Consider the following 10,474-nt stretch of genomic DNA (forward strand, 5'->3'; position numbering starts at 1 on the left):
TTCCCTCTCTCACACATACTCAATCTATTCTCAAATGTTTCTTTTCTTATTATTTTTCTGTTAGCTCCTTCCTTCATTTCAGCTCATCTGAAGTCCTGTTTTCATCTTTCTTTCTGTTCATTTCTTAGCACTGTCTCATGTATGTGCATCCTGCCATCCCTTTCTACCAGTATGGAAGCTTCACTGGGAATAAAGGAGGAGGAGGCTTGCCTGTTGCCAACGTTTAATAAGCAAGTTAGTGCGTCAAGGACACTGTCAATGCTCTGCTGGTGTAGCAAAGGCACCAGCAATTACAGAAGATCCAGGGCCATGACTTTTCCTGCTGGAGAAAGAGAAAGGGTGTGTGTTTGAGATTGTGTGAAAATAACTGTGTGAATTAATGCAATTTGCTGTGTTTTTGTTTGTAGATGTGTGTATGTGTGTATTCCAGTGCGTGTATGTACATTCAACATGCCAGACACTCGGCTATGCTCATCCCACTATGAAAGCCCTGCAGAAACAGCCCACTCTCTCACTAAGAATAGTTTGCAGCTTCAATAATGTGCCGTGCATTCAGTGTACAGTTGTTTCTCAGTGCAGAGAGGAAATAAAACTTGTTGGTTGATGGTTTTGCATCTGGGTCCATTATGGAGGAGGATGTTCATTTTATTGGCTGTTCTGCATTTTGTTCTGTTCTAGCAAACTTACTTTTGGGGTCTGCTGTTCACATCCCATCTCCTACCAACTGTAACACGTATGTGAATGTCGGTCGTTCAGTCCACTACTTTGGTCCAGACTGAAATATCTCAACAGCTGTTGGATGGATTGCTATAATATTTTAGACATTCATGGTGCCTAGAGAATGACTCCCACTGACTTTTCCTCTTGCGTCATCATGAGGTTGACACGTGGATTTGATATTTGGTACACAAAGTCATGTTCCCCTCAGGATGAACTGTCATAACTTTGATCCTCTGAGTTTTCATCTAGTGCCATCATCAGGTGAATACATTCTCCAATACTTTGGTTTATGACCAAATACCTGCAAACCTGAAATTCCCATTGGGGTGAACTGTACTTTGTCTTTGGTGGTAGGTTAATTAGCAAATGTTAGCATGCTAACCTGCTAAATAAAGATGGAGAACATGGTAAACGTTATACCTGCTAAACATCAGCATGTTATTGTGGTGATGATTCTGCTGATGTTAGCATTTAGCTCAAAGCACCGCTGTGCCTAAGTACAGCCTCACAGAACCGTTAGCATGGCTGTAGACTCTTAGTCTTGTTTCCAAGTAGTTTTAGTTGCCTAAATATAACTAAACCTTAACCATAGATTTTTGTAAAGGTTTTGGACGTTGTCCTGCTGGTAGGGGCATCAGAATGAGTAAACGCTTGTATGTCATTTTGGAAGGCAGTGACAAAGGACGTGTTTTGTCATTTAGTTTCCCCTCTAGGGATTAATTCAGTTCTCCGTCTATCTTTTTTCTACCCAAAAGTTGTTGTTTTTTGCTGCCAGAAGATGCCGATCACAAGTAAACATGCTCTTCTTGCGACGAGCATAGCTCAGAAAGTCTTAGGGTAATAAAATTTAAAGAGGGAGAAAATGCAAATTGTGTGAGCTATTTGTTCTGTTTATTCACAATTAGTCCCTCTAAATAAGTCCAGTAAAAAAAATTGATGAACTATAAAGTGGTTGCGTTGCAAATGTTATTGACTATTCAAGTATATTTTAATATTTTGGACTTTTTAAATCCAATTTTCACCCATTTTTTAAGCTGAATTTCTTGTTGTTCCTTTTTCTGTACACCAGCTGCATCCTCTCCATCTTCCCCCTAAAACTCATAAAGGCCCAAAGGTGCTGCTTACTGTCATAAACAGAGTAATAAAAGTCTGCACACCCTTTATTTTGTAGTTTTCATCATCCTTGATACTTGAAATGAAAACTGATAAACACTTTCATTTGGATAAAGTAACCAGAGAGATCAAGGCCACTTGCATTTCTGACAGTGTATTATCATTGAAAAGAAATTTCAACTGTCAACTTTTGATACGCACTTCCCTTTGTCACACACACATATTTGAATCATTTAAAATGAAGGAACACAATGTAATTTTGTATTTCTGAGCTCATGTCTGCCATTCCTCCATTGTGGTATATCGAGCAGCACTTCCTTTATCCAAATAGATCATTATTCTCGCACGTCTCCAACATCTGACTTATCTGTCCTCAGCAAATCTCAATGAAAAATCATTATGCCTCTAATGCTGAAATTGAAAACTAAGAATATGGAAAATGGTCTTGCTCTGAAGACTGAAGCAGACATATCAATGTGTCCCAACAGTCAGGTGAATACATTATTATGATTTTTTTAATTTTTAATTTTTTTTTTTAGCTGAGAGCTGTGATTGCCTCCAGTATCCATCTTAGTGGAAATGAAGATGATTTGTTTTCAGGTGAAAAATATGTGCACTTGCTCACTTCTGAAAGAGCTTACTTTGTGCTTAACGAGGATTTGGGAAATTAAACGCTGTCAAAGGGAATGTCAAGTGTCATTTGTCTTGAATATACACACTGCCTACCATAGTAGTGATAAACAACACAACCATAACTCCTCCCAGACGATCAGAGAGGATCCACTCTACTGTAATTCTCTCAGGTGGAGGGTTATGGGCCTTTGGGGCTTCACTGCTGAAGGTGACCTGAGGAGCACACTTTGGAAAAATTATTGCTGTGTGATGGGACAAAGCCGAAGTATCTCTGCCCACAGGTTTATGTATGCATGTGTGTAGAAACATGTTTGTTATAGGTCCACGCTAATTGTGAATTAGAGTTTTCATAAATCCATGAGTGATATGTAACTAACGTTAGCTAGGTTGTGGGTTAGCAATCTGTCGCTACAGTTGCTGCTGTGAAGCTAACAGCCAGAGAGGACGAGACGGTTTCCCAGAGCCAGTAAACCAGCTCCAGACAGAGATACTCACAACTCTCCTGCTACTATAGCAAACATCACAACAACAGCATATCTTGGCAAACTAGAAAGTAAGCTGAATGTCTGTGGCCAAGTCATTTAACATTACCTGACACACAAATCATGGCTGGAATGGCTGGAATAGTGTTGTGTGGCCACTTTGTTTGTCTCCTATTTACAGTGCCAGGGCTGTACAAACAGCAGAGTTTTTTTCAGCGCACACACTGAACGGTCAGCTAGCGGACCATGAGGAGATATTCGCTGAATTCGACTAATGATTGTTTTCATTCTGTATTAATCTGCTGATTATTTCCTCTATTAATCGAGTGATTGTTTGGTTTGTAAAAATTAAGAAAATAGGGAGAAATGCCGTCACAATTACCCAGAGCCCGAAGTGAAACCTTCACAATGCTTGTTTTGTCCAACCAACAGACCAAACCTCAAAAATATTAAAAAATAAATTAAAATTATTAAAAGGAAAAGCAGATTTCTTAATTTAAGTAAGTAGTAGCTATAGCTGTCAAATAATTGTAGTGAAGTAAAAAGTACAATATTTATCTCTGAAATGTAGTGAAGTTGAAGTAGAGAGTGCCCTCTGACAATTACTGCATATCACTGAGGATACATAGGTGTATACTATATACAGTGGTGTGAAAAAGTGTTTGCCCCCTTCCTGATTTCTTATTTTTTTGCATGTTTGTCACTTAAATGTTTCAGATCATCAAACAAATTGAAATATTAGTCAAAGATAACACAAGTAGACACAAAATGCAGTTTTTAAATGAAGGTTGATATTATTAAGGGAAAACAAAATCCAAACCTACATGGCCCTGTGTGAAATAGTGATTGCCCCCTGAACCTAATATACCTTGCAATGAGTCTTTTACAGCGCTGTGAAGGAATTTTGGCCCACTCACCTTTGCAGAATTGTTGTAATTCAGCCACATTGGAGGGTTTTCGAGCATGAACTGCCTTTTTAAAGTCATGCCACAGCATCTCAATAGGATTCAGGTCAGGACATTGACTAGGCCACTCCAAAGTCTTCATTTTGTTCTTCTTCAGCCATGCCGAGACCCCACAACAACATCCAAAGAACTGCAGGCCTCACTTGCCTCAGTTAAGGTCAGTGTTCATGACTCCAACATGAGGCAAAAAAACAGCCCCAGACCATCACAATACCACCAACATATTTTACTGTTGGTATGATGTTCTTTTTCTGGAATGCTGTGTTACTTTTATGCCAGATGTAATGGGACACACACCTTCCAAAAAGTTCAACATTTTTCTCGTCAGTCCACAGAGTATTTTCCCAAAAGTCTTGGGGATCATCAAGATGTTTTCTGGCAAAAATGAGACGAGCCTTAATGTTCTTTTTGCTCAGCAGTGGTTTTCGTCTTGTAACTCTGCCATGCAAGCCATTTTTGCCCAGTCTCTTTCTTATGGTGGAGTCATGAACACTGACCTTAACTGAGGCAAGTGAGGCCTGCTGTATGTCTGTATGTCTGTATGTCATGAGCTTATGTGCACATATTTGAAATATGACATACATTCAGTTCATGGCAGTATGATTTCCACTGGGGAGTTTAGAGAGTATCTGGTTAAAGAGGTGAGTGTTGAGCAAGCGTCTTGTAGCTTTTCCATGCAGCCACCGGGACATGAATAATCTCAGTGTTGCAAGGCTACAAATATAAGATTCTCATCTGTGAACTAATTGCACCGTTACCACCGAAACCGAGCCTGGGAGCGCCGGGCACTGGCTGTTTATGAGCAACTAGGATACAGATGTTGCAGGAGTGGCGGAAAACACTTGCTTCAGGTAATTGAGCCCGACAAGTTTGACACAAAAGGAAATGAAGACCGTGTCTGGGATCTAGGAGTCAGATTGAGATGTAGCCCCTGAAAGTAACTATTTTTTAAGTATCTGTCGTTTTCCAGTGAAGGGGCTTTATATTGGATTTACTACACAGCCCATTGACTTTGAAAGGAGGACACCTGAGATATGTTGCCTCAAGTTACAAGTGGGGAGTTACCTCTATTTCTCATGCACATGTATGTATACCTGAGCACAGTTGATGTAGCTGAGAAAATAATTGAGGAAAGTGATGATAAAGAAGTCACTAGGAGGCCAGTGAAAAGATGGAGTCTTATTTTTATCAGAAGTGATGATTCCACTCTTAGAAATTCTTTTTTTTTTTTTTCCACACAGACATCAGTATGAAACAGTTTTTTTATTCCTTGGATGAGAAAAAGACATCAAAGCCTTTTCGGGGCTGGAGAAGAGAACTATGCATTATCACGTCCGCTCTGTTTTACTCTATAAAGACCCCACTTTCAGAGCCCCTGAATAATTAAGGATATCTAAGAGTAGCTCTCCGATAAAAGGTATAAGTCTTCCCTGTGTGAGTGGAAACAGCAGCACACTCTCAACTTTCTCAACACTTTTTTTCAACTTCTCTCTTAGAGCTTAGCAGGTCATCCTAATGGACATGTTCAGCCTTTTGTTGAGTTATACAATCTTGCTGTCATTGCCTATTTCCAGTGCAGGTAGTGTAGTCATATTATTTTGTAGTACGAGTTGATAGTTTGAAGAAAATTGCTGTGTTTATAGAGTATGAGCCATTGTTCCCCCTGCTGCATTTGACAGACTGTGATTACTGTCTTCAGCGCTGGCCTTATTATAAAGGACTCAAGAGGTAATCCGCAAGTAATGAGAAATGGACACAGCATGGCTAAATAAAATGGCCATCTCAACAACACGCTCACAAAAATGTACTCATCGAAAATCAAGTCACAGCTATGATTTGCTTGCTCATGGATTCAGGTAAAAACAAGCTTTCAGTTTTGTGGGTTTGTTTTTGTCTAAACAGCCTCCTGCTGTAAGACCTGTGACTTTGTAAATCTAGACTTTCATGTTTGCCTTTGAAGAAAAAACGTTAAACGTTTCAGTACTGAAAATTGTATTTCAGATCATGAGGGTCTTGGCGGACCCGGCTCTAAAAGCCAAACTGACTACCTTTTGCCTGTGGTGATTTTATATTTCCAGTCAAGTAGTTTCCTTTGATTCATGGTCTGCAAGGTGTATTTTAAGTTGTGAAGATGCTCTCTGCTGAATGATTCATGTGTGAAATACTTGGTTATGGTTAAATCCAATTCCTGCTCAAAGCTACAGTTTTCTACATTACTTTTTAACATCTCTGAAAATAAATGATTATGAATCATTGGCTGCTTTCCAAAAATGCCATATGGGATATTTTCTTATTTAGCAATATTCTTCAACTTATTTTTGTCATCAATGAACCCATGTTTTTAGTTTAGTTTAGTTGCACATATATTTAAATGAAGACAGTGAGAATATTGAAATATCTCCCTTATATAGGCAAAAATAAATACAAAGATTGCATAATTCATCAAAGTTTCAAGACTAAGCACTAATACAAAATTGATAGGAATGTACAATTTACCTGGAAGTTCATGTTTACAAGTTGAGATGCATTACAATGAAATCCATGAACATAAATCTTAGCTAATAAGAGTCCTTTTCAGATGTTTTTTAAATACTGATAATGTAGCTGTAGATTGAGGAGATGCAAGTAGATTGTTCCAAAGAGATGGTCCTCTGTATTTCAATGAATATTGATAAAGGGAAGTCCGACATTACGGAAGATGAAAGTCCTTAGTGTTTCTTTTGGCATTGATGAACCTATAGCATTGACAAAAATCCAGTTTGTTGGTGTTTTGTGGTACTATTGACTCATTTAGTCTTTAGCCATGAAACACACTCCTCTTATTCAGGAGATTTTACAGTAAGTGGTAAAACCCTCAGTGCCTTGCAGTTACTGTGATTGTGTTTTATCTACAAGCTGGATCTCCATCGTCTGAGCTTCTCAGTCCCCATAGATGGCAGTCTCGAGCTGCAGTCAGATGTAGTGTAGCCCCCACCTCCTCTTCTGCAACAGTATGACATAGACATGATGTAGACTTTGAACAGACACACACAAAACACACACACACACACACACACACACACACGTATTCTGTCTCATGCTTACACAGCCTTCTTTTACACAAGCACACACCTGCATGCAAAAATAGCATTCACCTTAAAACGGAAAGAAATGGGACATGAAACATGAGGCAGAAGAATTGTTTTGCCTCTGCTAAGTCAGTGGCCAGAGTACAAATCAGAGAAGAGGAGTGGTTCAGGTCTTAGTCTTAAACAGACTCTCAGCCTCACATAAATGTTTAATCTTGTGTGCTAACAACTTGTGAACAGATCTGATTGGTCACTATAAAAGGAAACGATGGTGACAGGCATAATCAATCGCTGTGAAAGTAAGTAGGTCTGTCTGTGGAACATAGTTTGGTGTTTTACAACAAATAAATGACTCCTCTGGCCTCTACTGTATGCTTTATGAGAAGGGGTTACATAAAAAATCATGACACCCTTCTAATGACCCAGCAAACATCTGCACCCTACTGATGTGTCCTTGACACTGAAGCCCAAATACTGACTCTGGGGTGCAGTTCTTTTTCTTTAACTTGAGCTGTGAAGCTGGGCAGGCAAAATAGAAAAGACAAATCTCTCCTCCAAAGGATCAATAGTGTGTTATAGAAGAAAAGTATTCCACAGTCTTGAATTATTTGAAACTATGAGGTGGAATGGTAACATTGGGTTTAGGTAAAAAGGCAAAAATCACATAAAATGTGAAGAAGGGCATTTCAAATGTACATTTACAAAACACCTTTATTATATTCTGACATTTTCTTTAGTTTAAGGGTGTGAAGCAGCACTTTAATTCATTCTAACAGGGAAAAAATGATCGCAATGGTAGCGACTTGTCAATCACAAGGTAGCCATGCCCTAACGGCCACGTCTATTTTACTCTAAATGTGACCATAATATACAAAATGAACATCATGCTGTATTGAAGAAGACTTGAAACTAGCGATTGAGAGTCATTGTCAAGTCAAGTGTTTACTGAGGTAATAAATCAAGTGAGAAGTAGGGTCATTTTCTCATAGATTTCGATACAATCGGACTTCTTTTTGCAACCAGTAGAGCCCCCTGTTGGCCATTTGAAAGAATGCAGGTTTAAGGCACTTCCGCATTGGCTTCACTTTTCAGCCCTGGAAGTTGCCGCTTGGTTTAAATACCGGCATTGGTGATGAAAGTTAGCTGAAGCAAGGTAGCCTGGACCTGATTGCACTGAATTCACAAAGTTCAAACATGGTCTAATACAAGTGTTTACTAAATGGAGATTTACGCTAAATCACTAAATTAAAACGGGTTGCACCACATAAACTTCTTAGGTATAGATTAGTTGGTATTGAATATTTACACCCAGTAACTGCCAGGTGTAACTGTTGTGTAGCTTACTGAAACAACTGACAAAACTAACGTTAGTTTGCTAAAATACAAGTGAAGAGTGAGCAAAAAATGGAATATGGTTGACACATTTGACCTGACACTTGATAAAATGCTGTTTAATAATGAAAATAACCCAACATACGTCAAATGACCAAATAATATCAGCTAGGTTAGCAGAATCAGATATTTCGCACTCTATTCTGCATGAAATCATACTAACTGTGAAACAAACTTAAGTTTAATATATTGTTTGGTCCCCTAAAGCTATTTTTAGCAGTTATGCTACAACTTGTAATGCTAAATTGACCAGCTGTTTACATAGTTGATTGCTTTTGATTGGACAGGGCTACAGATGTTTTCTAGCAACCGATTTACACATTACTAATGTCTGTACTAGCTAAGACATTTCTAAGGTTTTGAAGGTGCAACTCGAATCACTGCTTTGAAATTGCTAGCTAGTACTCAGTATGAACTTAGGAAGGACTTTACGCACTGACTTAGTAATTGATTTACGAACAGCTGATGCAATAGACTCCTGGTGCTCAGTGTGTTTAGCTTTTCGGTAATATTGCTCTTGTCTGTGTTCACTATTGATTCAATCCCTGCCCTGGACATACATCTCATAATCATATAAGTATGGCCAAAATTAGAGCTGGGGTGAGGTATTATCAAATGATTAGGGGTAAAGGAAAAACAAAAAGGTTTTCTTCATTTTTAACCAACTTATTGGAGGTTAAGAGGAAAGTATAACGGTTTACATTTCATGTTAAACTCCATTTTAATTATTTAAAGTGGCAATAAACAAGTTTTTTGCTTTAACTTATCATTATGAAGTAAATGTAGATTGCACAATGCAATGGCTATAGAATAATGACACCATCAGCGTTTATATTGGTTCCCTATAAGCCTCGCTTTCACTATGCAATTCTGTCTGCCACTGGGTCCGATCTCCTGGGGAAAATGGCTACTTTTCATATGAAAATCAACGGAGAGAAAATATGTTCACAGTCTCCGTTGCGCAGTTTCTTTAATTTTGTAAAAACATAAGATAGCATGAAACCAACCCAGTTCGCTTTTCTCAACACATGCCAAAAAAATTCTATCTGCTTTCATGTCTAAATGAATGAACAAACTCACACCTTTTCTCCTAATGTTTTGATGTATTGACGCCAACCCCTGCTGTAGTTACTTCAAACTATGTTATTTAGCAATATAAATTTTTGACAATTTCACTTTACCTCTTCAATGAACATGCTTCTTTCTTCTCTCTTATTTCAAAAGTGCTGTTGTTGATTTTTGCACGGAAATTTGGAAACAAATGCAGTGTGTCCTGCGTTGTTGGTAGTTGCTAGGCTCTGAGGAAAACGGAAAGTGATCCCTGTTGTCTTTGGGACAGCGGCGCCAACAATGGAAACGCTTGGGGGAAGAAAGTTGAAAAGTTGTCTGTTGTCACTTTAAGTGACTGTATTAATTATTGATGTATAACGTTATATTTTTGACTTCTCTGATAACCTTTTACTGCCTTTTATTGGTTTGGGGGCTCCATAAAAAACACTCCAGCCAATGAAATATTGTTTTCAGCTCTATAAATGGCAAGCAGTGTGTTTCTCCATCTTAACTTTCAGTTGTTGACACTGCAGCCACCCAGAGGGTGCTTGTATTCCCTCTACGGTGGTATTGCAAGGATGTGTCAATGGCATTGACACTAATGTAATGTGATTGGTTCCTTCTAATGAGGTGAAATGAGATGACATTTTACTTGACAATCAATCATGAGCCAAATACCCATTTGTAAGACTGCCTGGGAGTCCATGTGTCAAACAGACTGCTAGTTAATGATGCAGTGGAATGTGGAGGCCACCGATTTGAATGCATTTTTACATGGTTTAAAAGTCACAGCAGAATAAATACTAGACACATTTTAGATACATTTTTATTTTATTCTCATTGTATTTGCTTGTTTAATTACTTTGTCCTGCACTAACACCTATCTTTGTAATGATAAATTTAATGTTTAATTCAATTAGGTTGTTAAAAATGATCACATTATTCCAGAAGCAAAAAAAGAACTTCAGCCTCGTACCAGAGTCCTTTGTCCATCTTGTTCAGGAGCCATGTACTGTAGACAACACCAGTGTTCACCCTCACTTTTACTGTC

The 10,474-nt window shown here is 38.4% G+C and overlaps 1 protein-coding gene and 1 long non-coding RNA gene across 13 annotated transcripts in view; one reads left to right on the plus strand and one right to left on the minus strand.

Annotated features, from left to right (window-relative positions):
- Positions 1-10,474, plus strand: part of magi2a (membrane associated guanylate kinase, WW and PDZ domain containing 2a) — a 230,003-nt gene that overhangs the window by 34,507 nt on the left and 185,022 nt on the right. The gene's annotated exons all lie outside the window — the stretch shown is intronic.
- LOC122871325 lies at positions 5,078-9,641 on the minus strand. Its single transcript, XR_006376840.1, has 2 exons — positions 9,555-9,641; positions 5,078-6,895 (listed from the first exon to the last, which is right to left on the minus strand). It is a non-coding gene; the product is annotated as an uncharacterized LOC122871325 (long non-coding RNA).

This window comes from Siniperca chuatsi, linkage group LG23 (genome assembly GCF_020085105.1).
Source record: "Siniperca chuatsi isolate FFG_IHB_CAS linkage group LG23, ASM2008510v1, whole genome shotgun sequence".
Taxonomy (NCBI): domain Eukaryota; kingdom Metazoa; phylum Chordata; class Actinopteri; order Centrarchiformes; family Sinipercidae; genus Siniperca; species Siniperca chuatsi.